This window comes from Ovis canadensis, chromosome 4, assembly GCF_042477335.2.
Source record: "Ovis canadensis isolate MfBH-ARS-UI-01 breed Bighorn chromosome 4, ARS-UI_OviCan_v2, whole genome shotgun sequence".
In the NCBI taxonomy this organism is placed as follows: domain Eukaryota; kingdom Metazoa; phylum Chordata; class Mammalia; order Artiodactyla; family Bovidae; genus Ovis; species Ovis canadensis.
Window position 1 is genome coordinate 118,499,934 of NC_091248.1, and position 26,701 is coordinate 118,526,634.

Genomic DNA, 26,701 nt, shown 5'->3' on the forward strand with positions numbered 1-26,701 from the left:
GAGGTGGCAAGAAAACACAGAAGAACTATACAAAAAGATCTTCATGAAGCAGATAATCACAATGGTGTGATCTCATCTAGAGCCAGACATCCTGGAATGTGAAGTCAAGTGGGCCTTAGAAAGCATCACTACGAACAAAGCTAGTGGGGGTGATGGAATTCCAGTGGAGCTATTTCAAATCCTGAAACATGATGCTGTGAAAGTGCTGCACTCAATATGCCAGCAAATTTGGAAAACTCAGCAGTGGCTACAGGACTGAAAAAGGTCAGTTTTCATTCCAGTCCCAAAGAAAGGCAATGCCAAAGAATGCTCAAACTACCGCACAATTGCACTCATCTCACATGCTAGTAAAGTAATGCTCAAAATTCTCCAAGCCAGCCTTCAGCAATATGTGAACCGTAAACTTCCTGATGTTCAAGCTGGTTTTAGAAAAGGCAGAGGAACCAGAGATCAAATTGCCAACATCCGCTGGATCATGGAAAAAGCAAGAGAGTTCCAGAAAAACATCTATTTCTGCTTTGACTATGCCAAAGCCTTTGACTGTGTGGATCACAATAAACTGTGGAAAATTCTGAAAGAGATGGGAATACCAGACCACCTGACCTGCCTCTTGAGAAACCTATATGCAGGTCAGGAAGCAACAGTTAGAACTGGACATGGAACAGACTGGTTCCAAATAGGAAAAGGAGTATGTCAAGGCTGCATATTGTCACCCTGCTTATTGAACTTATATTCAGAGTACATCATGAGAAACGCTGGGCTGGAAAAAGCACAAGCTGGAATCAAGATTGCCAGGAGAAATATCAATTACCTCAGATATGTAGATAACACCACCCTTATGGCAGAAAATGAAGAACTAAAGAGCCTCTTGATGAAAGTGAAAGAGGAGAGTGAAAAGTTGGCTTAAAGCTTAACATTCAGAAAACTAAGATCATGGCATCCAGTCCCATCACTTCATGACAAATAGATGGGGAAACAGTGTCAGACTTTATTTTGGGGGCTCCAAAATCATTCCAGATGGTGATTGCAGCCATGAAATGAAAAGACGCTTACTCCTTTGAAGGAAAGTTATGGCCAACCTAGACAGCATATTAAAAAGCAGAGACATTACTTTGTCAACAAAGGTCCGTCTAGTCAAGGCTATGGTTTTTCCATTGGTCATATATGGATGTAAGAGTTGGACTGTGAAGAAGGCTGGGCACCGAACAATTGATGCTTTTGAAGTGTGGTGTTGGAGAAGACTCTTGAGAGCCCCTTGGACTGCAAGGAGATCCAACTAGTCCATTCTGAAGGAGATCAGTGGGTGTTCATTGGTAGGACTGATGTTGAAGCTGAAACTCCAATACTTTGGCCACCTGATGCAAATAACTGACTCACTGGAAAAGACCCTGATGCTGGGAAAGATTGAGGGCAGGAGGAGAAGGGGACAACAGAGGATGAGATGGTTGGATAGCATTACCAACTCAATGGACATGGGTTTGGGTGGACTCCAGGAGTTGGTGATGGACAGTGAGGCCCGGCATGCTGTGGTTCATGGCATCGCAGAGTCGGACATGACTGAGCGACTGAACTGAACTGAGGGAGTTTAAGAGGTATAAATTTTCAACTGGAATTGGGAGATTGGGACTGACATATACACACTACTATATAGAAAATAAATAATAAGAACCTGCTGTCTAGCGCAGGGAACTCTACTTAATACTCTGTAATGGCCTATATGAGAAAATAATCTGAAAAAAAGTAGATATATGTATAATTTATTCACTTAAAACTAAAACAACATTTTAAATCAACTATACTCCAATAAAAATTTAAAATAATAATAAACTTTCAGTTGCGAAATAAATGAGTCATGGGCATGAAACATACAGGGTGGGGAACACAGTCAATAACTATGCAATACAAATGTATGGTGACTGATTGTAACTTGATTTATCATGGTGCTCATTTTGACAGGTACAGAAATACTGAATGACTGTGTTGTATAATAGAAACTAACATAGTGCTGGAGGTCAATTATACTTCAAATACAAATAAACAAACTCATAGGAAATGAGATCAGATTTGTGGTTACCAGTGGCAGGGGGATGAAGGCAGTCAAAAGGTACAAACTTTCAGTTATAAGCTAAGTAAGAATTAGGGGTGGACTGAAACAACATGAAGAATCTAATTAGTACCGCTAATTAGATTAATCTAATTAGTACCATCTAATTAGTATGGTATATATGAAAGTTGTTAAGAGTATAAATCCTAATTTTCTCATCACCTGGAAAATTTTTTCTATTTCTTTAATTTTGTATCAATATGAGCTGATGGATATTTACTAAACTCACTGTGAAATCATTTCATGATGTATGTCAGTCAAATTGCTAGGCTGTACACAAACTTATACTTGCTGTATATCAATTACATCTCAAGAAAATTGGAAGAAAAAAAAGTACTAAGTCATAGGAGTATCATTTGATGAATTATATATCACAAAGTGAGGCACTCAGATCCAGAAACACTGCCAAAACTCTAGATGCCCCCTTTTCACATGGCCTCCATAACCAAAGCACCACTCACCAAAGAAAACCAGAATTCCAGTTGCTAATAGCACAGGTTCATATGGTCCATATTTGTTCTCCATATAAGTGGAATCATCTTTTGTGTCTGGCTTGTTTTGCTCAACATTATGCTTGTAAGACTCTAAAAGCCTCATTAGGAACCCCAGCTTTCCTTCCTGTACTCACTGTGTCTTGGTGGCTCTCTAGTTTTCTGCAGCTCTCATCTCCAGAGACCTGTAATAGTGTGAAACAAACCCTTTATTCAAATAAATACTTATTGAGCATCCAGATGATGCCAGGGATTGTGTTAGGGGATGAATCCCAAAGTGTGCTGCCAAACTGAGACTTCTGTTTCCACGAGGCATCTTGACTAAAGTGTGTTGAGCTGGGTGGAAGATTCACACTGGTATGTGACTGCAAATTTTGAAAGGAATTTATTACCTGCCCTAAAAAACACCCCAAGTTGCAGCTTAGCGCACGGCTATCAACTAGCAGTAGGGCTTCTCACTTAGGTCTTTTGAACGGATCATAAAATCTAGGTCCCATACATTTCTGGTTCAGTTACTTCTACTTGTCTTCAAATGTGATTTGGCTAAATACTGGGATACTTCCAGCCAAAACTTCAAAAAACTCTCGGCATTTGTGGTTTGGGACCTTCAGGAATAAATTATGTACAGACACACACCCCTGGTTTTCCTGTGGATATCTGTGGTACTTCAATCCTCTTGTCTAATTAGTTCACCACAAGCATTGCTATGAGACCAATGGTCAACCACCTTCTGTTTGAGTGTTAATTTTCTCATCTACAAAAAGACGGAAGTATACCACATTAGAGACGCTTAACTTGAAATCTGTGGATTTGCTAGGGAATATACTAACCCCTGGGCTTCCCTTGTGGCTCAGCTGGCAAAGAATCTTCCTGCAATGCAGGAGACCCTGGTTCGATTCCTGGGTTGGGAATATCCCCTGGAGAAGGGATAGGCTACCCACTCCAGTATTCTTGGGTTTCCCTGGTGGCTCAGACGATAAAGCATCTGTCTGCAACCCAGGAGACCTGGGTCAGGAAGATCCCCTGGAGGAGGGCATGGCAACCCACTCCAGTATTCGTGCCTAGAGAATCCCCATGGACAGAGGAGCCTGGCGGGCTACGGTCTGTGGGGTTGCAAAGACTGAGCAACTAGTAACACAGCCAGCACATACTAACCCCTGGAAATGACATGGAAGATTGTGAATGTGTGTATTTTTGGTGGAATAGAGTCCCAAGTATAACAATACCCGCCCCCTCCCCTGAAAATCAAACACCATCATGACTGGTGATCTCCAAGAACCATCTTAGGGCTTGATAGTCTGCAGTCATGTGGCTCCTTGCGTCAACAGAAGGGTTTGATGTTCGCTTAGTGTCTGGCTCCAGCTGAATCTTAAAAGGAATAGATGGCCTTGCTTTTTAGCTTCCGTAGATTTTTCTGCCTCAATAGAAAGGATACTGTAAACTGCAGGGCCACACAGCAGCATCTCTCTCTGATCTCTACAGGTGAGATAACATCAAGGGTCCATTCCTTTAAAATAGCCTGGCCCTGAATCGAGTCCCGTTTTTAATATGACCTCAATCTGGGTCCTATTGTATGTAGCTGGCTTATTTCCTAAACGCTGTATCTATTGTAACCCTCAGAACTTCACTGGTGGGTCTGGCTGTCACAACCAAATAGATGTGAACACACCAAGATACTCTGATCAGTTCAACAATCCCGTTATCTCTACCCAGAGAAAGAGGTTGCAGCAGTCCTGCGTGGAGAAGGGCATCCTGGTTTGCCTGCCCGGGCTGGGGCTGTCACCTGAGCAAGGGGCTGAAACAGAACCTCTCCTATCTCTCCAAGGCTCGAGCTCATCATTCACACACAGTAAGATTAGGTTTCACATTCCCTTTGAGTGGCTGGTTCCCCTGGCAGTGCCCTAGCGACAATTTGAGTCCAGTTTTCATTACAAACCACCTCAGTCAGTATGCATATTTGCTCTATTGTGTTCAACTTTTTGCAACCCCATGGACGGCAGCCCACCAGGCTCCTCTGTCCATGGGATTTCCCAGGCAAGAATTACTGGAGTGGGTTGCCACTTCCTCCTCCAGGGTCAGTCAGTATGAGGAAGCATCTTATAGTCCTTTCATAGAGGAAGACACGTGGACTTGTAAACAGTGTTCTTAATCATTATATTGGTTTCACTGTAGACAAGAGTGATCTCAGAGCTCATCCTCTTCTTACAAACATCCTTTTCTGCTCATACTTATCTAAAAAAGAAGTAGAGCCACATTTTCAATCCTTGCTCCTCTAAGTGTGGACCATGGACCAGTAGCATCAGCCTCACCCAGGGGCCTATTGTTGTTGTTCTGTTGCTAGGTCGTGTCTGACTCTTTGCGAGCCCTTGCACTGTAGCTCACCAGATTCCTCTGTCCAATTTCCCAGGCAAGAACACTGGAGTGGGTTGCCATTTCCTCCTCCAGGAGATCTTCTGGGACCAGGTATCGAACCTAAGTCTCTTGCATTGGCAGGCAGATTCTTAACCACTGAGCCACCAGGGATGGGGCTTGTTAGAAATGCAAAATTCCTGGCCCCACCCCAGATCTATTGGACCAGAATCTGCATTTTAACCAGCTCTCCAGATGATTCTTAATCAGAAGCATTTTAAAATTTGAAAAGCACTCTCAAGAAATTACCAATATCTTGCTAATATTATGTCTGTAACCTTCCAGAAAATAATGAAAGAGCAGTAAATGTGAGCTTTCTTCCATTTCCCTTTTAAAACCCAGAGGACCACCAGGGGTGCTTTGAGGAAAAAAGGAGAGTAGGAACAGCCCAGAAGAGGAGAAACTTAGAGAAAGAAGAAGGAAAAAAAGGAAAAGCAAAGAGAGAAGGGGGGCAATGGGCAGTGAGGGCCCAGGGTCTCTGTACTCCCTCCACGGGAGCTCCACACCTAAGAGCTGCAGATCCCACCTTCATGGCCCTCTCTAGCCATGTGCTGCCTCCTGTGTTTACCTATTTAATGGTTTTTAAAATTGGCTCACTTTCAAACTCTGATTCTTTTTGAGAAGAAAATTCCTATCTTGGGGTTTATGTGTTTGTTATGTTTTATTTTCTTGGGCTCCAAAGTCACTGCAGATGGTGACTGCAGGCTTGAAATTTAAAGACACTTGCTCCTTGGAAGAAAAGCTATGACCAACCTAGACAGCATATTAAAAAGCAGAGACATTACTTTGCCAACAAAGGTCCGTCTAGTCTAAGCTATGGTTTTTCCAGTAGTCATGTATGGATGTGAGAGTTGGACTATAAAGAAAGCTGAGCACGATGAATTGATGCTTTTGAACTGTGGTGTTGGAGAAGACTCTTGAGAGTCTCTTGGACTGCAAGGAGATCCAACCAGTTAATCCTAAAGGAGATCAGTCCTGAGTGTTCATTGGAAGGACTGATGATAAAGCTGAAACTACAATACTTTGGCCACCTGATGCAAAGAAATGACTCATTGGAAAAGACCCCGACGCTGGGAAAGATTGAAGGCGAGAGAAGGGGTCGAGAGAGGATGAAATGGTTAGATGGCATCACCGACTTGATGGACAAGAATTTGAGCAAGTTCTGGGTGTTGGTGATGGACAGGGAAGCCTGGAATGCTGCAGTCCATGGGGCTGGAGAGAGTTGGACATGACTGAGTGACTGAGCTGAAGTGAACTGTTTTTTTCTAATACTCATGAAAAGAGATTCACAGCTATTAACATTTTGTTAGATGTTTGTAAGCCCTTCAGGTGATCCCTAGTGATGATCCGTAGCCACACCTGGGACCCCTGCCCCAGGGGAATCGTCGTCCCAGTGGTACAGGAAGGCCCCTCAGAGCCCCACAAAGTGTACAGATGTGGGTCCTATGTTCCCATGTTTTTAAACTGCACTGCAGGACACAAGATGTTATTGAGGCTAAAAGCAGCAGATTAAACTCCTGCTCATCTGGAACCTGCAAAATTACTGGTTCCCAACCTTTCTGGCATGAGGGACTGGTTTTCTGGAAGACAGTTTTTCCATCAACGGGCAGGGTAGTGGGGAGGGCAGAGAAGGGCTGGGGTGGGGGGTGGCGGGCAGGGAATGGTTTCGGGATGGTTCAAGTGCATTATATCCATTATGCCCTGCTGATCTGACAGGAGGCAGAGCTCAGGTGCTAATACAAGTGATGGAGAGTGGCTGTAAATACAGATGAAGCTCTGCTCACTTGCCCACTGCTCACCTCCTACTGGGTGGCCCATTTCCTGGGCCTGGGGACTGGGGACCCCTGAGCTAGATTCTTAAGGGTACTGGCAAGAACTTGGGATAAAGTCCACAGAGTAACAAGCAGATGCAGACAGTACTCCAGGTGACTCAAGGTGTGTTAGGCCTACTAAACCCCCGCAACTAGGCTCAGAGCAAAGATCTGAAACAGCAAGAAGCCCTCACTGGGCTGTGGCCTGGCCTGAAGAAGGCTGGGGGTTGCTGGTCACCTATAAGGTATTAGCACCCCTTTCCCTCACTGTCTTCACAGAGTTTTCAGCAATTTACAGAACAGACTCTTCCCTGTCTTTTGAGGAAAGGGAGATGAAAAACAAATCAAAGAAATAACAACGTGAACACACTGAGCTGCTACGTCTTAAAAGAAACATAGAGAATCCAAAGATAACAACAGAAAAACAATAAATAACCAAGAGGTCGGAAACACACACTAGAAAAGGAGGTGGCAATTATTTCCATGTGCAAGTTGGCGGCAGTGCTTAGGAATTTAACAGGTACACATACGTCACAGACGACAGTGTCTTTTCCACCTCCACTGAGAACACGACATAAGAGGAGCAGACTCAAATCATAGCCAGAGCACAAAGCAACATTGACATGTTGGGGCTATTAGACTCTGATCCAAACTAACAAAGGAAATAATGGGCTCACCACAGAAGGCCTTTTTTAACGGATAGTTAAAAAAAAAAAAAAATCCCCTTGGTTCTATTGTGGATTACGTGAGCTTCTGACAGGATGTCAGGGGTAAGTCTATGGATCCTTTCAATCCAGTTATAAAAAGCTCCTAGGACCTTAGTCCCAGGCTCTTCTAGTGGTACAATTAATTCTATCTCATTAAATATTGCTTGTGATAAGTGAACCATCAACGGACTCTGAGCCTTTCTGTTATTCATGTTCTTGTGCTTTCAAGAAAAGGGATCTTCTTACAGAGGCTGTTGTAAACAGACTTTCTACAAATTGTATATAGTATATTAATTGCACTGGAAGAGGAGGGAGAAATGGGGTTTACTGTAAAACAGAATCTTTTGTAAATCCGAATTTTAAAGAGCAAGATAGAAGAGCCCACCCACAGTAAAAGAATGAATTAGTCTCAAACACATGACAGAAATTCAGGGCAGCTGGCAGATATCCAAGGCACATAAAGTTGTGAGCAGAATGCCTCACCCTGAGGACCCAGGCAATACATGGATGCTCTGAAAATACCACTGTCCACCTTGTTGGGACTGTGTAATCCACGTGTACACAGGGGTTGGGGCCCCAGCGATCAGTGTCTTACCTCGTGCTCACCTGTCTTTTCATCTCTGCCCAGGGGCCCATGGCAGTTCACCTCTAAGCTCCAGACCAGAGCTCAAGTCCACTCTGGCTGTTATCTCCCTGCATCTGGGTCAGGCCAGCCTCCTCCTTCCATCTCCTCCGAAGAGCATCAACTCCTTCCTACTCAGGCCTTCCCTGTTCCCCCTGTGAGATGAAAGCAAACAGGCTAAAAATCATTCGTGTCAATCAGATCCAAAATCCAGGTCAAAGATGGCTGTGGAGACCCTGAAGGAGCCCAAGGCCCAGCCCTTTCCCCTCCTCCCTCTATTCCTTCCAACGTCCTCTGCAAAGTCACCAACAGCCAGAGGTCTACACAGTCGTGAGCATGGAGGAGCCTGCCTGCCTCCACGAAACTCTTCAAGTGAGTATCTGGAACTACACACCAATTACCAGGTATCTTAGTTACTAGAATAAAGTTATGTATATTTTATGAACCATGCATTGGCAGGAGAATTCTTTTACCACCAGGCTTCCCACATGGCTTGGTGGTGAAGAATCTGCCTGCCAATGAAGGAGCCACAGGTTCAATCCCTGGGCCAGGAAGATTCCCTGGAGAAGGATATGGCAACCCACTCCAGTATTCTTGCCTGGAGAATCCCATGGATAGAGGGGCCTGGTGGGCTATAGTCCATGGGGTCGCAAAAGAGTCAGACATGACTTGGTGACTGAACAAGAAGAACCACCTAACATGGAGGGCTGATGTTATTGCTCTGGCTCAAAGGCCAGAGTAAGACTGCAGAGTAAACAACAGCACGATGTAATCCTCAGCTGAAAAGTTGGAGGGAATAGCATTTCAGAGGAAGTTTCAAAGGAAGAACGATTTCTGGGTCAGTTTAACAGGAGAGTCTAAAATAACTGCAGCAGCCAGCTCACAAGATCAACTCTAAACCGTACCATGCCTGTCTGTGTCAGAGAGGAGGAAACGGACTTTTCTGAGCTGTATCTCAAGTGAATGCTGGTCAGAATTATCCCCAAGAACATTCTGGTGAAAGGATGGACTGGAAGCGTCCAGACGTCACTCATCAGTCAAGGCTGCCAAGTGGGAAACGGGTCCGGAAAACGCTTGTCTCGGTTGGGAGAGATAAAGCTAGCAGGGGGAGGGGTACGTTTTGCTCAGGTCTCGTCATCACCAACATGGTGTCCACCGTGGCCCGCCTGAGGGGCAGCTGGCGACCCAGCAGTAGGACATGCGCTGCTGGGAACTGTCTTCTTCCTTCTGCTTAGTCTGCCCTGCGCCCTTGCGGGGGTTGAACTGTGTCTCCCCAACTGCCCCCAAAGACACGCTAGAGTCCTAACCCCTGCTCCCTGAGAATGTGGCCTTTCTGGAAATAGGGTCTTTGCAGAGATAATCAAATTATGATGAGGTCACACTCCCTTAGGGGTGTGTCCTAGGGAGTCGGGAATTAGAGCTGGAGACAGACACACAGAGGGAAGACCACACGAAGAGAGGCGGGGAGAAGGCCACGTGATAACAGAGGCAGAGATTGGAGGGGTGCAATCTGGCAGCCAGGAACCCCAAGGATTACCAGCTAGAGGAGGCAAGAAGGATCCTCCCCTGGTGGCCCAGAGAGAAGCTGCTGACACCTCGAGTTCAGACTTGTAAGCCTTCAGAATTTCGAGGGAATAAATTTCTGTGGTCTTACGCCCCTGGGTTCGCAGAACGCTGTATAGCAGCCCTGGGAAACTAACACATCCCTGAACTGCTCTGGCGTCTCATCCCTCCTCATCCACATGGGTACAAGAGCCTGGGGAGAACCTCGTGGAGTCCATAGTCACAGCTCTCCACAGGGAGCTCTCCAGACAAAGACAGTATGACGTCTTGGGTTGTGGTTTTTTTTTTTTTAAGTTTATTATGGGGGAAAAAAAAAATTCACATTCACAAAAATAGAGCAGTATAATAAACTCCATGTGCCCATCCTCCAGCATCAACAACGATCCACATTTTGTCCATTTTATTTCATCCAACCCCCACCCAAGGGTATTTTGCATGGAAGGATGCCTGGAGCATTTAAAAGCAAACTCAACACATCATTCCAGGTCATCTGTAAATGCTTTAGTCTAAACGACTTTAGACACTTTTTTTTTTTGGTCATCTTTGAGTATTGTGTACTTTATTAGTTATGTAAAGGGAGTGAATAGCACTTTATGTCTGGGTCCTCTGTTTCTTTTTGTTTACAGTTCAGCGGTTTCCAATATATTCACAGAGTTGTACAACCATCACTATGACCCAGTTTTAGAACATTTTCATCACCCCCAAAATAAACCCTGTACCAATAAGCAGTTGCTCCTCACTGCCCCTGCCCTCCAGTTCCAGACAACTACTAAGCTACTTTCTATCTCTATAGATTTACCTGATGGGAACACTTCATATTAACCTAAATGGAATCATAGTGCAGTATGTAATCTCTTGTGTCTGACTTGTTTCACTTGGTGTAACATTTACAAGATGCAGCTATGTTACAGATCAATACTATGTTACTTATCAATACTTTGTTCCTTTTTTCTGGCTGAATAATATTCCATTGCGTGGATATGCTGCGTTTTGTTCATCCATTCATTAGTTGTTAGAAATCTGGGTTGCTTCCAATCTGGGGCTTTATGAGCCACAACGCAATGAACACTTGTGTGCAAGTTTTAGTGTGGACGCGTGTTTGTATGTCTCTTGCTGACTGACATAAGAGTAGAATTGCTGGATCCCATGGTGATGCTATTTTAACATTTCAAGGAACCAGCTGTTTTTCAAAGTGGCTACACCATTTACAAACCTACCAGCAGTGGATGAGGGTTCCAGTTTCTCCATAGATTCTCCAAAACTTGCTATTATAATTTTTTTTAATTATTACAGCCATCCTAGTGAGTATGAAGTGGTAGGTATCTTGTAGTTTTGATTTATGTTTTTTCAGTAACTAATGATGTTAAACTTTTTCAGGTTCTTGGTACAACTTCTTTGAAGAAATACCTCTTCAGATTCTTTGCCTATTTTTTAATTGGGTTATTGGTCCTTTTACTGTTGAGTTGTCAGAGCTCTTTATATATTCTGGATGCAATTTCCTTCTCAGATTTATGATTTGCAAATATGTTCTCCCATTCTGTGAGCTTTTTCATATTCTCACTGGTGTCCTTTGAAACACAAAGTTTTCAACTTCATGAAGTCCAATGTATTTTTTTCTTTTGTCACTTCTGCTTTATCTAAAAAAAACCATTGCCTTACCCAGAGATTTATTTCTATATTTTCTACTAAGGGTTTAATGGTTTTAGTGCTTACATTTAGATGATATCTATTTTTAATTGAAATATAGTTGATTTACAATACTATATTAGTTTCAGGTATACATCAAAGTGATTCAGTTATATATATTTTTAAATTTCAGATTGTTTTCCACTATAGGTTATTACAAGATATTAAATATAGTTGTGTGTGTGTACATGCTAAGTCACTTCAGTTGTGTCCAACCTTTGCAACCCTATGGACTGTAGCCCGCCAGGCTCCTCTGTCTATGGGATTCTCCAGGCAAGAATACTGGAGAGGGTTGCCATGCCCTCCTCCAAGGGATCTTCCCTGTGCTATACAGTAAATCCTTGTTGCTTATCTTTTTTACATATAGTAGTTTATATCTGTTAATCTTATATTTCTAATTTATCCCTTTCCTCTTTCAGTTCAGTTCAGTCATGTCCAGCTCTTTGCAACCCCATCAACTACAGCACGCCAGGCTTCCCCGTCCTTCACCAATACCTGGAGCTTGCTCAAATTCATGTCCATCAAGTCAGTGATACCATCCAACCATCTCATCCTCTGCCATCCCCTTCTCCTCCTGCCTTCAATCTTTCCCAGCATCAGGGTCTTTTCCAATGAGTCAGTTCTTGGCATCGAGTGGCCAAAGTATTGGAGCTTTAGCATCAGTCCTTCCAATGAATATTCAGAACTCAATTCCTTTAGGATTGACAGGTTTGATCTCCTCAAAGTCCAAGGGACTCTCAGGAGTCTTCTCCAACACCACAGTTCAGAAGCATCCTCTTTCCCCTTTGGTAACCATGAATTTGTTTTCTATCTCTGTGACTCTACTTCTGTTTTGTAAATAAGTTCATTTGTATCATCTTTTAAGATTTCACATATATGTGGTGTCATATGATGTTTGTCTTTCTCTGCCTGACTTATTTTATTCAGTAAGATAGTCTCTAGATCCATCCACATTGCTGCAAATGGCATTATTCCATTCATTTTCATGACTGAGTAGTACTCCACTGTTTAGATAGCCCACACCTTCTTAAACCAATTGCCTGTTCATGGGCACTTGGGTTGTTTCCACGTCTTGGCTACTATGAATACTGTTATTATAAACACTGGGGTACATGTATATTTTCAAAATAAGAGTCTTCATCTTTTCTGAATAAGTGCTCAGTGGTGGGACTGCTGGATCATATGGTAGCTCTACTTTTAGTTTTTTAAGGAAACTCCATACTGTTTCCCATAGTGGTTACATCACCAATAGTTATTTTTTGTAATATGATGTGAGGTAGGGGTCCAAATTTATTTTCCTACATAGGGATACAGACATTATACTCTTCACGTTTCTATTATTCATTTACTTCATTTGTTTACTCTGGCCGTGCTGGGTCTTTGTTGCTGCGTGCAGGCTTCCTCTAGTTGCGGTGAGCAGGGGCGTCTCACTGTGGTGGCTTCCCTCACTGTGGAGCACCGGCTCAGGAGTTGAGGCACTTGGGCTTATTTGCTCCAGGGTACGTGGGATCTTCCCGGACCAGGGATGGAACTCATTGGCATGAGGATTCTCAACCACTGGATCACCAGGGAAGTCCTTAGACATTACACTTTAGTTCTATTTCTTAATAACATGTTCTGTATTATACCTCAGTTTCGGTTTCCCATAAATCATCTTGTAGAGGATTTTCATCCAACTACAGCCTAGGGCGATAAAAAAGAAAACTCTAGGGAAGAAATATTTTACATGAGGAAGTGGTTAGCCCTTCCCATATTGCCTATAATCTACAACTCATTTCCCCAGTTTTAGGCTTTCCCCCTTTTCTTATAACATGCGACAATGCAGTCTTACGTGACTCAGTCAGTCATAATCATAAAATTAGGCCTGCCCTAAACCTAAGTCATTCAGTTAAGACTTTGGGTATAACAATGTGCCAGTCAGCTCTAGTAAATCAGAGATAAAAAGACAGGCATTCTGCTCTCGGACAATTACAGCCTAGATGGGGAGAGGAAAGGCATGTACACAAATACTAACATGGAGTGAGCACCAACACAGGAAGGAAGCAGTGTTCACCCGGGAGGGGTGGGGAAGACACCGGGAAGGGAGGGGACCAGGACTGGGCCCAGATAGAGGGTGCCAGCCTCTACCACCAGCTGGGTAAGGATCCTGCTGTGCCGGAGACTAGACATCACGTCTACAGGGGGATGTTCCCCACTCATTCCCAGCAGATCATATCTCTGCAGAGACACGGATCCAGGACTTCCTGGTGGTCTAGTGGTTAAGACTCTACGCTTCCACTGCAGTGGGATGGGTTTAATCCCTGGACAGGAAACTAGGACCCCACATGCTGGGCAGCCAAAAAAAAAAAATTTTTTTTAAACAAACCAAACAGAGACATGGACTCAGGATAGCCAGACTTCAGACATTCTCATTTATTTTCCAAGAGAAGTTGAGGGGGAAAAAAATCTGATTTTATGTGTAATCCTTCATTTTTTGAAGTTGTCAAGAAATTTGAATTTTAAAAACTCTACAGTGGGTTTCTCAAAAAGTTGAACATAGAATTACCATATGACTCAGCAGTTTCATCCCTAAGTATATACTCAGAAAAAGTGAAAATAGAGACTCAGACGGATACTTTTATGCCAGTGTTCACTGCAGCATTCTTCACAAGAGCTAAAACGTGAAAATGTCCATTGACAGACAAATGGATAAAAGAAATCTGGTACAGCCTCACGTGGCATATTATTCAGCCATGAAAAGGAGCAAAGCGTTGATACTGTAACACAGATAAACCTTGAAAACGTTATACTAAGTGACACAACAAGTATTGTATGATTCCACTGATGTGGCATTTCTAGAAGACACAAATCCACAGACAGAAAGGAGATAAGAGGTCACCAGGGGTTGGAGGGTTGTTGCTTAATGGTTACAGAGTTTCTGTTTGGGGTGATGAAAACACTTCTGAAATAGACAGTGGCAATGCTTGCACAACTGCATGAATGTAACTGATGCCACTGAACTGAGCTCTTAAAAATGGCTAAAATGGAAACTTTATATTTTACGTGTTTTAACACACACAACAACAACTCAACTCTAGAATGGCCAAACAAAACATGTCCAGGATTACTGTGTCAGCTGTGGGCGCCAATTTGGGATCTCAGGCTCAGAATGATTAACACTGGACACTTCATGTGCACCAAGCAAGGACTCAGCAGTAAGGCAAACCTCTCACTGATGCTGGAGTAGGGGCAGAGGAGATGGATAAAATTAAAGATACATATGTCTGTATAGTCAAAGCTATGGTTTTTCCAGTAGTCATGGACGGATGTGAGAGTCAGACCATAAAGAAGGCTAAGCGCTGAAGAACAGATGCTTTCAAACTGTGGTGTTAGAGAAGACTCTTGAGAGTCCCTTGGACTGCAAGGAGATCAAACCAGTGAATCCTAAAAGATATCAACCCTGAGTATTCACTGGAAGGACTGATGCTGAAACTCCAATATTTTGGCCACCCGATGCAAAGAGCAGAATCATTGGAAAAGACCTCAATGAAAGACTGAGGGCAGGAGGAGAAGGGGTGACAGAGGATGAGATGGTTGGATGGCATCGTCGACTCAATGGATGTCAATTTGAGTAAACTCTGGGAGATAATGAAGGGCAGGGAAGCCTGGCGTGCTGCAGTCCATGGGGTCCCAAAGAGTTGGACACAACTGAGCAACTGAAAAACAATTCCTTATCCTTAAGGAGATTAAAGGCTAGAAATAGACCTAATTGTAGTAATACAGCAATGCTCTCAGGAAGTTCTAAAAATGTGCTTCAGGAAATTCACAGGCGAGATCACACCTGGTCGTGGGATCTCTAAAGGATTCATGAAGGTGACTGGACTGCAGCTGAGCTTTGCAAGATGGGTGAGCAGGTGGGGCTGCTCCAAAAGTAGCAGCTGGAGTCAAGGTTTAGAGGAAGAACAGCAGATGGCATATTTTAGTATCGACTCCAGTTTGGCTGGAGAAGACTCCAAGTAGAGAGGGAGCTGGAGAGGCGGCGGGGACCAGCACCAGGATGCCATGAATACCAAATCAAGAATTTTCCATTTAATTCTGAGCAGAAGAATGAAGTTCTCAAAGCTGTCCCTGGGACTGATTAGCCAGACATTCGTGTATAAGATATATTGAAAAGAGGAGAGTGGGGCCCCTAAACAGTCAGGTGAGAGATAAGAAAGGGCTGGGCCTGACTAGTGGCCACGGTATGCAAAGGAAGGGGCGAGTAGGGATAGGAGGTGGCTGCTTGGATGGATAATAGCTAGAAGCTGATGGCTGCAAGGGGAGGAGGGTAGTTTGTCTCATCTCTATGTGAAAGAGGCTTCCTGAAAAGAAAGCAGTGTGATAGAAATCAAACATACAGCAGGGGTCTAGTCCCAGCTGTGCTAACCAAGCCTGTGCCCTTTGGAACAAATGTGGAATGACCTCATTCATTTATTCATTCATTCACGGGGCTTCAGTGTCCTCACTTTACGATGGGCCTAAATCTCTGTTCTACCCATTTCATGGCATTGCTCTGATGATAAAAACGAAAACTACTTCAAACCACTTCACATTTAAGCGCCCCATGTTACCTCATTGAAATGAATTTTAGATAACTATCTCTTGTGCTTTTAAATATTGTGTAATGTGTTTGAAATAAATGGTTCATTGGCTGGGGCTTAGAATTAGCTGTGATCCAGAGACACGATCATATTCATTCCAAGTGTCGATCCCACAAAAGTGACGTGTTATTCACACCCAGCCTCCTCCTGTTTCCTATGCTCACATAAGGTATAATCTCCACTTCCCCAGTGCTTCATCTCATCCAGCTCTTTTGGGAAATAAAAGCTCTTGGATGTTTTGTTACTAAAGCCACATTCTCTTCAGAGCGTGTGTGCTGAGCAGCCATGAGGAATGGAACACGGAAAACCTTTGAAAGAATTTGTTATCTGACTCAGGGAACTCAAATCGGGACTCTGTAACAACCTAGTGGGGTGGGATGGGAAGGGAGATGGGAGGGAGGGTCAAGAGAGAATGGACATATGTATACCTATGACTGATTCCTGTTGATGTCGGGCAGAAACCAACACAATTCTGTAAAGCAATTATCCTTCAATTGAAAAAATAAAAAAATTTTTTTAAAGAGTAAGTTATCATTCTTGCCAGACAGTGCTATGTCATCTTAGGCAAGCCACCAAGCCTAGCTGTGCCTGGATTTCTAAAAGGTGTCGTGGAATGCGTCTGGTGACAGACACATGCAGAGATGGAAGCGATGCACTCCCGCCGTGAAGGAGGAACAGGAACACTTCAGTTTTAACTTGAGTGGATCCAAGAAAATGAGCACTGGAAAAGTGGCAAAGAGGAAAATGACTTGCTACAAAAGTGAAGTGGGACATACAGCAAGAGCCGTGCACTGGGGAGAGAATGAGAGTTCAGCTGAAGGAGGTTCTGAGACTCGGGGCCTGTCTCAGGTCGACCAGATGAAGAAGGATGCTGCTTTTTTCTAATTTTTAAAATTATTTTTATTGAAGTATAGTTGCTTTACAATGTTGTGTTAGTTTCTATTGTGCAGCAAAATGAATCAGCCATTTATATATACACATATACACCAGGGTCCTCTGCCCATGGAATTCTCCAGACAAGAGTGGGTTGCCATTTCCTCCTCCAGGGGAGCTTCCCAACCCAGGGATCAAACCTGTGTCTCCTGGATTGGCAGGCAGATTCTTTACCACTGAGCCACCAGGGAAGCCCATATATACATATACCTCCTCCCCTTTGGGTTTCCTTCCCATTTAGGACACCTGTTGGTCCAGTGATTAAGACTCGGCACGTTTTTAAGCATCTTATGGTGGATATCAGGATGATTTTTCAACTAGTGATTCTGCTGCTGCTGCTAAGTGACTTCAGTCATGTCCGACTCTGTGCAACCCCATAGACGGCAGCCCACCAGGCTCCGCCATCCCTGGGATTCTCCAGGCAAGAACACTGGAGTGGGTTGCCATTTCCTTCTCCAATGCGTGAAAGTGAAAAGTGAAAGTGAAGTCGCTCAGTAAGTGTCCGACTCTTCATGACCCCATGGACTACAGGCCACCAGGCTCCTTCGTCCATGGGATTTTCCAGGCAAGAGTACTGGAGTGGGGTGCCATTGCCTTCCCCGAACTAGTGATTCTACTGTGGGTTAAAGGGGAGCCTGGGTCTGACAGGGCAGGTTAGTGTTGAGAACCCTGGGCTATTCTCTCTGCTAGGACTAGGATAGGGCGCACCAGCCAAGAGATGTGGCCTGAGAATGAAAAAAATCCAATCGCTATGATTTCATAAAAACATATAATCCTTGCTGAGCAAGGGGAGAGAGAAAAGAAGGAAGAGACAAGGATACGGAAAGCAAGAGAGCGGAACCCCCATCCGGTAGGAGAGGGCAGGACATCATGGATGAGGGCTCTTGTAGGGATCCACATGGCAGCGCTGTCCAGCTCAGTGGGGCAAAGTGGCCTCGATTTTGGAAAGGCCCCTAAATGTACTCTTCCTTCCAAATATCAGGATTCTTCTTCTCCCCCAAATTTCCCTAGAGCCTGGTGCAGTGCATGCACGCTAAGTCACTTCATTCGTGTTTGACTCTGCAATTCCATGGACTGTAGCCCGTTCAAGCTCCTCTGTCCGTGGGATTCTCCAGGCAAGAATACTAGAGTGGGCTGCCATGCCCTTCTCCAGGGGATCTTCCTGACCCAGGGATCGAACCCATGCTTCTTATGCCTCCAGCATTGGCAGGCAGGTTCTTTACCACTAGCGCCACCTGGGAAGCCCAGGGCTTGGTGCAGCCTGGAGTAGAAACCCCTTCAGGAAGGAACAGACCAGAAAAGGCACCCTCTCCTGGCTGGCTCCGCTTCCTGGGTCATGAGCCTCCCCTTCCTGCTCCTGACCCGACCCAGAAAGCCCAGGGAGGAAGCTGCGGGAGGCCTGACTCACGCAGTGCTCAGCCGCTCGGATCACGGGTGGGCAGGGCCGCGCGTGATGAATCACTGAGAGCCTGACTGCTATTCTGAGCGCTGCCAAGGACACGGATGCTCTTGTTCTCTCCTTCCCTGTCTGGCTGCCAGGAGACAAGCACTTTAGGAACTGAGTATCTTCATTTTTTTAATACAGCCCAAGACGGAAACTATCTAACACTTTCTATTCTTCCTGCGCCCCCTTCTCAATTCCTGGAAATCACCCATAGGAGAAAAGGACCAAAAGCCAGCTCTGTCCAAGCCCAGTGAAAGCAACCTTGCTGAGGGAGGAGCCAGGGAGGAGAGAGCGCACATTGTGGAATTTCCCAGGTGAATCACCTGGCTATTAATTTTGATTAAAAGTGCCTAAGAAGTATGTAATTTTAAGTTCTAAATTCTATTAATACAAGAAAAAATCAGATTGGTACCTCTAGCTCTATATAATTACACAGCACTTGGATTAATTTCTCAATTTTTTCAGCTCCCTTGTAGTCCATGACTAACAGTTAAAAAGACAGACAATCAGAGGTGACGGTGAGAACATGGAGAAACTGGAACCTTCACAGATTGCTGGTGGGACTGTAAAATGGTACAGCCACTTTACAAAATAGTTTGGTAAGTCTTTATGTTAAATATAGTTATGATATGACCCAGAAATCCCACACCCAGGTATATATTCAAGGGACCTGTAAACATATAGCCACACAAAAACTTGTACACAAATGCCCCATCAGCATCACTCATAGTAGCCAAAAAGTGAGACTAACCCAAATGTCCATTAACTGATGAGTGAATAAACGTGGAAAATGCATATAATTCAGTCATAAAAAGAAATGAAGTACTGATATTATACATGCCACAACAGAAATCAGCCTTTGTCTCAGCTGTATCTGTGGGATATTTATTTATTTAGTTTAGGTGAAAGAAAAAAAAAACAGATTTTAATGTATAATAGTGTTTGCTGGACTTCCCAGTGGTTAGGAATCTGCCTGTCAATGCAGGGGACACAGGTTCAATCCCTGGTCCAGGAAGAGTCACATGCTATAGGGCAATTAAGACTGTATGCCACAACCATAATTGTAAAACAAAACAAAACAAAACAAAAAACAGTGATTGCTTTGGTAGCACATATTTTCAAATATAAATAATATAACTGCAGAATAAAAACACAAATTATGTCAGTAAATATAAATAAACCAAACATTCAAGAGGATTAGATTAAATCACAACACAATTTTTTAAATTTATTTTTAATTGGAGGATAATTGCTTTCCAATGTTGTGTTGGTTCCTGCCATACATCAACATGAACCAGTCATAGGTATGCATCTGTCCCCTTCCTCTTGAACCTCCCTCCCGCCTTCCACCCTATCCCACTCCTCTAGGCTGTCACAGAGCAGTGGGTTGAGCTTTCCACTTCATATAGCAAATTCCCACTGGCTGTCTTTACGTATGGTAGTGCACGTTTTCAACGCTGCCCTCTCAGTTCATCCTGTCCCCTCCTTCCCCCGAGCACCATGGCCACAAGTCTGTTCTCCATGTCTGCGTTTCTGTTGCTGCTCTACAAATAGACTTATCGGCACCATTTTTCTAGATTCCATAGATATATATGTTAATATGACGTTTGATTTCCTCTTTCTGACTTAGTTCACTCTGTATAACAGGCTCTAGGTATCCACCTCACTAGAACTGATGCAAATTCACTCCTTTTTATGGCTGAGTAATATTTATTATATGCTGTTGCTGTGTTCAGTTGCTAAGTTGTATCCAACTCTTTGCAACTCCACGAATTGCAGCACACCAGGTTTCCCTGTCCATCACTATTTCCCTGAATTTGCTCAGACTCTTATCCAATGAGTTGGTGATGCCATCCAACCATCTCATTCTCTATTGCCTCCTTCTCCTCTTGCCCTCAGTCCTTTCCAGCATCAGGGTCTTTTCCAACGCACCAGTTCTTCACATCAGGTGGCCAAAGTATTGGAGCTTCAGCTTCAACACCAGTCCTTCCAATGAATATTCAGGCTTGATTTCCTTGAGGATTGGCTAGTTTATCTCCTTGCAGTCCAAGGGACTCTCAAGAGTCTTCTCCAGCACCACAGTTCCAAAGCATCAATTCTTCAGTGCTCAGTCTCTTTTGTGGTTCAGCTCTCATAACCATACATGACTACTGGATAAACCGTAGCTTTGACTATTCAGACCTTTGTTGGCAAAGTCATGTCTCTGCTTTTTAATACACTATCTAGGTTTGTCATAGCTGTACTTCCAAGAAGCAAGCATCTTATAATTTTGTGGCTGCAATCACCATCTGCATTGATTTTGGAGACCAAGAAAATGAAATCTGTCACTGTTTCCACATTTTCCCCGTCTATTTGCCATGAAGTGGTGTGACCAGGTGCCATGATATTCATTTTTTGAAAGTTGAGTTTTAAGCCAGCTTTTTCACTCTTCTCTTTAACCTTCATCAAGAGGCTTTTTAGTTCCTCTTCACTTTCTGCCATTAAACTGGTATCATCTGTATATCTGAGGTTATTGGTATTTCTCCTGGCAATCTTGATTCCAGCTTGTGATCTGTCCAGCCTAGCATTTTGCATGATTTATTCTGCATATAAGTTAAATAAGCAGAGTGATAATATACAGCCTTGACGTACTTCTTTCCCAATTTTGAACTAGTCCATTGTTCCATGTCCAACAGTCAAAGGCTTTAGCAGAAGTAGTTTTTTTTGGCATTCTCTTTAGGATCCAGTGTATGTTGGCAATTTGATCTCTGGTTCCTCTGCCTTTTCTAAATCCAGTTTGTATATCTTGTACCACAACTTCTTTGTCCATTTTTCTGTCGATGGACATCTATGTTCCTTCCATGTCCTGGCTATTATATATGGTGCTGCAATGAACATTAGGGTACATGGGCAACACTCAGTTCTCAAAGTGATTCAGAAAGGTTGAAAATGGAAATTATATTAGGCAAATTCAAACAAAGAGAATATCAGACATGGTTCAATTCAGAGACAAAAAGCATTGAACAAAAACAAACACGACCCTTTGCAATACTCAAGGGTGCAATTTATAATCCAATTATATAATGAAGAAAAATATATACAAGTGTACTTTCATTAACTAATATGGTATGAACATTTATAAATGAAAAATTATAAAAGATATGAGAATAAATATATACTGATAATCACTTTTCTCAGTTCACTAGTAAGTGGACAAAAGATATCTAAGAGTATGCTGCTGCTGCTGCTAAGTCGCTTCAGTCGTGTCCAACCCTGTGTGACCCCATAGACGGCAGCCCACCAGGCTCCCCTGTCCCTGGGATTCTCCAGGCAAGAATACTGCAATGGGTTGCCATTTCCTTCTCCAATGCATGAAAGTGAAAAGTGAAAGTGAAGTCGCTCAGTCGTGTCCGACTCCTAGCGACCCCCTGGACTGCAGCCTACCAGGCTTCTCCGTCCAGGGGATTCTCCAGGCAAGAGTACTGGAGTGGGGTGCCATTGCCTTCTCTGATCTAAGAGTATAGAAGCTTTCAATCTCAAAAATAAGATTAAATTGATATATTGAACTCTGTAGCCTAAAAACAAAGTACATTTTCATTCAAGTCCTGTGAGATTTTAACTTAGGGAGGTGATTGAGTGATGACAAGGAGAGGTCAAAGCCATTGAAAGATTTCTGTTACTCACTATTCCTGAAAGGTGGGCACACCACACCCACAAGACCACACAAGGAAGCTCGGATTTGGACCAGGAGACGGAAGAGGCGGGGGAAAACCTTAGCCAGAGCCTTTATTGTGTTTCCTGCAGGAAAGGCAAGACACGACAGGATAAACACTTTAGGACTGACTAGTCTCTATAATTCTGGCAGGCTTTGGGAATGGCTGTCTCCTAGCTGTTTGGCACCTGGCTTTCCGTTGACTTAGGGACGGGGAGAGACTGGCTTGGTGTGTGAGTCTGATAAAGGGTGTGGCTGGTTAGGTGTGTGGGCTCAGGACAGACTATTTGCATATGAAAAGTGGACTGCAGGGCAAGCCCTTTGCCAAGGCTAAGAGCTGGCTAGTCCTGGGAGGGGGGCTGTCTCTGCCCCGAGGCCACAAGTGCCAGAGCATCACACAGAAAATAAAACACAATTAAGATAGTTGGTCTTCTGATGAATGGACACCAGATAGACAAATACAGGATCTAAGAAAATGCAGTTAGAACAGCCTCAGAAACAGGCCTAAGTGAAAGGAGCTAATCACAAAAGACCATGTATTCCATTTATATGAAATGTCTACAACAGGCAGATTCACAGGTACAGATGATATCGCCAACTCAATGGACATGAGTTTGAGCACACTCCAGGAGATGGTGAAGGGCAGGGAAGCCTAGGGCGCTGTTGTCCATGGGTCACAGAGAGTCAGACACGACTGAGCAACTGAACAAAAACAGTAGGTACAGAGCCTTCCCCACAGCTCAGTGGTAAAGCATCCGCCTGCAACGCAGAAGACAAGGATTCCATCTCTGGGTTGGGAAGCTCCCCTCAGTTCAGTTCAGTCGCTCAGTCCTGTCCAACTCTTACGCACGCCAGGCCTCCCTGTTCATCACCATCTCCCAGAGTTCACTCAGACTCACGTCCATCGAGTCCGTGATGCCATCCAGTCATCTCATCCTCGGTTGTCCCCTTCTCCTCCTGCCCCCAATCCCTCCCAGCATCAGAGTCTTTTCCAATGAGTCAACTCTTCCCAGGAGGTGGCCAAAGTACTGGAGTTTCAGCTTTAGCATCATTCCTTCCAAAGAACACCCAGGGCTGATCTCCTTCAGAATGGACTGGTTGGATCTCCTTGCAGTCCAAGGGACTCTCAAGAGTCTTCTCCAACACCACACTTCAAAAGCATCAATGCTTCAGCGTTCAGCCTTCTTCATAGTCCAACTCTCACATCCATACATAACCACAGGAAAAACCATAGCCTTGACTAGATGGACCTTAGTTGGCAAAATAATGTCTCTGCTTTTGAATATGCTATCTAGGTTGGTCATAACTTTTCTTCCAAGGAGTAAGTGTCTTTTAATTTCATGGCTGCAGTCACCATCTGCAGTGATTTTGGAGCCCAAAAAAATAAAGTTTGACACTGTTTCTACTGTTTTCCCATCTATTTCCCATGAAGTGATGGGACCGGATGCCATGATCTTCGTTTTCTGAATGTTGAGCTTTAAGCCAACTTTTTCACTCTCCTCTTTCACTTTCATCAAGAGGCTTTTTAGCTCCTCTTCACTTTCTGCCATAAGGGTGGTGTCATCTGCATATCTGAGGTTATTGACATTTCTCCTGGCAATCTTGATTCCAGCTTGTGCTTCTTCCAGTCCAGCGTTTCTCATGATGTACTCTGCATAGAAGTTAAATAAGCAGGGTGACAATATGCAGCCTTGACATACTCCTTTTCCTATTTGGAACCAGTCTGTTGTTCCATGTCCAGTTTTAACTGTTGCTTCCTGACCTGCATACAGATTTCTCAAGAGGCAGGTTAGGTGGTCTGGTATTCCCATCTCTTTCAGAATTTTCCAGTTTATTGTGATCCACCCAGTCAAAGGCTTTGGCATAGTCAATAAAGCAGAAATAGATATTTTTCCGGAACTCTCTTGCTTTTTCCATGATCCAGCGGATGTTGGCAATTTGATCTCTGGTTCCTCTGCCTTTTCTAAAACCAGCTTGAACATCAGGGATTTCTTGGTTCACGTATTGCTGAAGCCTGGCTTGGAGAATTTTGAGCATAAGTAAAGTCACTCAGTCGTGTCTGACTCTTTGTGACCCCGTGGACTGCAGCCCACCAGGCTCCTCAGTCCATGGGATTCTCCAGGCAAGAATACTGGAGTGGGTTGCCATTTCCTTTTCCAGGGGATCTTCCCGACCCAGGGATCGAACCCCAGTCTCCCGCATTGGAGGCAGACACTTTAACCTCTGAGCCACCAGGGAAGCCCAATTTTGAGCATTACTTTACTAGCATGTGAGATGAGTGCAATTGTGCAGTAGTTTGAGCATTCTTTAGCATTACCTTTCTTTGGGATTGGAATGAAAACTGACCTTTTCCAGTCCTGTGGCCACTGCTGAGTTTTCCAAATTTGCTGGCATATTGAGTGCAGCACTTTCACCGCATCATCTTTCAGGATTTGAAACAGCTCAACTGGAATTACATCACCTCCACTAGCTTTGTTCATAGTGATGCTTTCTAAGGCCCACTTGACTTCACTTTCCAAGATGCCTGGCTCTAGATGAGTGATCACATCATCATGACTATCTGGGTCGTGAAGATCTTTTTTGTACAGTTCTTCCATGTATTCTTGCCACCTCTTCTTAATAGCTTCTGCTTCTGTTAGGTCCATACCATTTCTGTCCTTTATCGAGCCCATCTTTGCATGAAATGTTCCCTTGGTATCTCCAATTTTCTTGAAGAGATCTCTAGTCTTTCCCATTCGGTTGTTTTCCTCTATTTCTTTGCATTGATCACTGAAGAAGGCTTTCTTATCTCTTTCTGCTGTTCTCTGGAACTCTGCATTCAGATGCTTATATCTTTCCTTTTCTCCTTTGCTTTTCACCTCTCTTCTTTTCACAGCTATTTGTAAGGCTTCCCCAGACAACCATTTTGCTTTTTTGCATTTCTTTTCCATGGGGATGGTCTTGATCCCTGTCTCCTGTACAATGTCATGAACCTTATTCCATAGTTCATCAGGCACTCTATCAGATCTAGGCCCTTAAATCTATTTCTCACTTCCACTGTATAATCATAAAGGATTTGATTTAGGTCATATCTGAATGGTCTAGCGGTTTTCCCTACTTTCTTCAATTTAAGTCTGAATTTGGCAATAAGGAGTTCATGATCTGAGCCACAGTCAGCTCCTGGTCTTGTTTTTGTTGACTGTATAGAGCTTCTTCATCTTTGGCTGCAAAGAATATAATCAATCTGATTTCGGTGTTGACCATCTGGTGATGTCCATGTGTAGAGTCTTCTCTTGTGTTGTTGGAAGAGGGTGTTTGCTATGACCAGTGCATTTTCTTGGCAAAACTCTATTAGTCTTTGCCCTGCTTCATTCTGCATTCCAAGGCCAAATTTGCCTGTTACTCCAGGTGTTTCTTGACTTCCTACTTTAGCATTCCAGTCCCCTATAATGAAAAGACATCTGTTTGGGGTGTTAGTTCTAAAAGGTCTTGTAGGTCTTCATGAAACCGTTCAACTTCAGCTTCTTCAGCATTACTGGTTGGGGCATAGACTTGGATAACTGTGATATTGAATGGTTTGCCTTGGAGACGAACAGAGATCATTCTGTCGTTTTTGAGATTGCATCCAAGTACTGCATTTCGGACTCTTTTGTTGACCATGATGGCTACTCCATTTCTTCTGAGGGATTCCTGTCCGCAGCAGTAGATATAATAGTCATCTGAGTTAAATTCACCCATTCCAGTCCATTTTAGTTCGCTGTCGACATTCACCCTTGCCATCTCTTGTTTGACCACTTCCAATTTGCCCTGATTCATGGACCTGACGTTCCAGGTTCCTATGCAATATTGTTCTTTACAGCATCGGATCTTGCTTCTATCATCAGTCACATGCACAACTGGGTATTGTTTTTGCTTTGGCTCCATCCCTTCATTCTTTCTGGAGTTATTTCTCCACTGATCTCCAGTAGCATATTGGGCACTCACTCCAGTATTCTTGCGTGGAAAAACCAACTGACAGAGGAGCCTGGCGTGTTACAGTCCATGGGGTCGCAAAGAGTAGCACACAACTTAGCGACTGAACATGCACCATGGATACAGAATGTAAATCATGAGTCGTCAGGAACTGGAGAAGCAGAGAATAGAACTTAAAATGACTGCTAAGAGATATGAGGTTTCTTTGGGGATTGATGAAAACGTTCTAAAATTAGATAGACCTGTGACTATCCCTAAAACCATTGTTCAATTTTTTAATTAATTTGTATTGAAGTATAGTTTCTAAACGACTATATATTTTGAAGGGTGAGTTATATATATGCAAATTATATCTCAATAAAGTTTATATATATATATATATATATATATGGACTTCCCTAGTGGCCTATGGTTAAGACTCTGCCCTTTCAATGCAGTGGGTGCAGGTTCAATCCCTGCTCAGGGAACTAGATCCCACAAGCCACGTGGTGCGGTGAAAAAAAAAATCAGCAGAAGAGAAGTATCACTACTACTTACCCTCAGATCTCTGATGTCTCAGATTTTCTAGTTAGAGATGAGGATCATGTAAGATGTCAACATTAACCCAGGAAACAAGAGAGCCCCCTTTTGATAGCTGAGCAGGAGAAAAACAATACAAAAATACTGTTTA

General features: G+C 43.6%; 1 long non-coding RNA gene across 1 annotated transcript; it reads right to left on the reverse strand.

Moving 5' to 3' along the window:
- Positions 1-1,741: 1,741 nt before the first annotated feature.
- On the reverse strand, positions 1,742-26,641 carry LOC138439558 (uncharacterized). The gene is made up of 3 exons (XR_011256766.1): positions 26,569-26,641; positions 8,129-8,299; positions 1,742-2,780 (listed from the first exon to the last, which is right to left on the reverse strand). It is a non-coding gene; the product is annotated as an uncharacterized lncRNA (long non-coding RNA).
- Between the last annotated feature and the right edge of the window lie 60 nt (positions 26,642-26,701).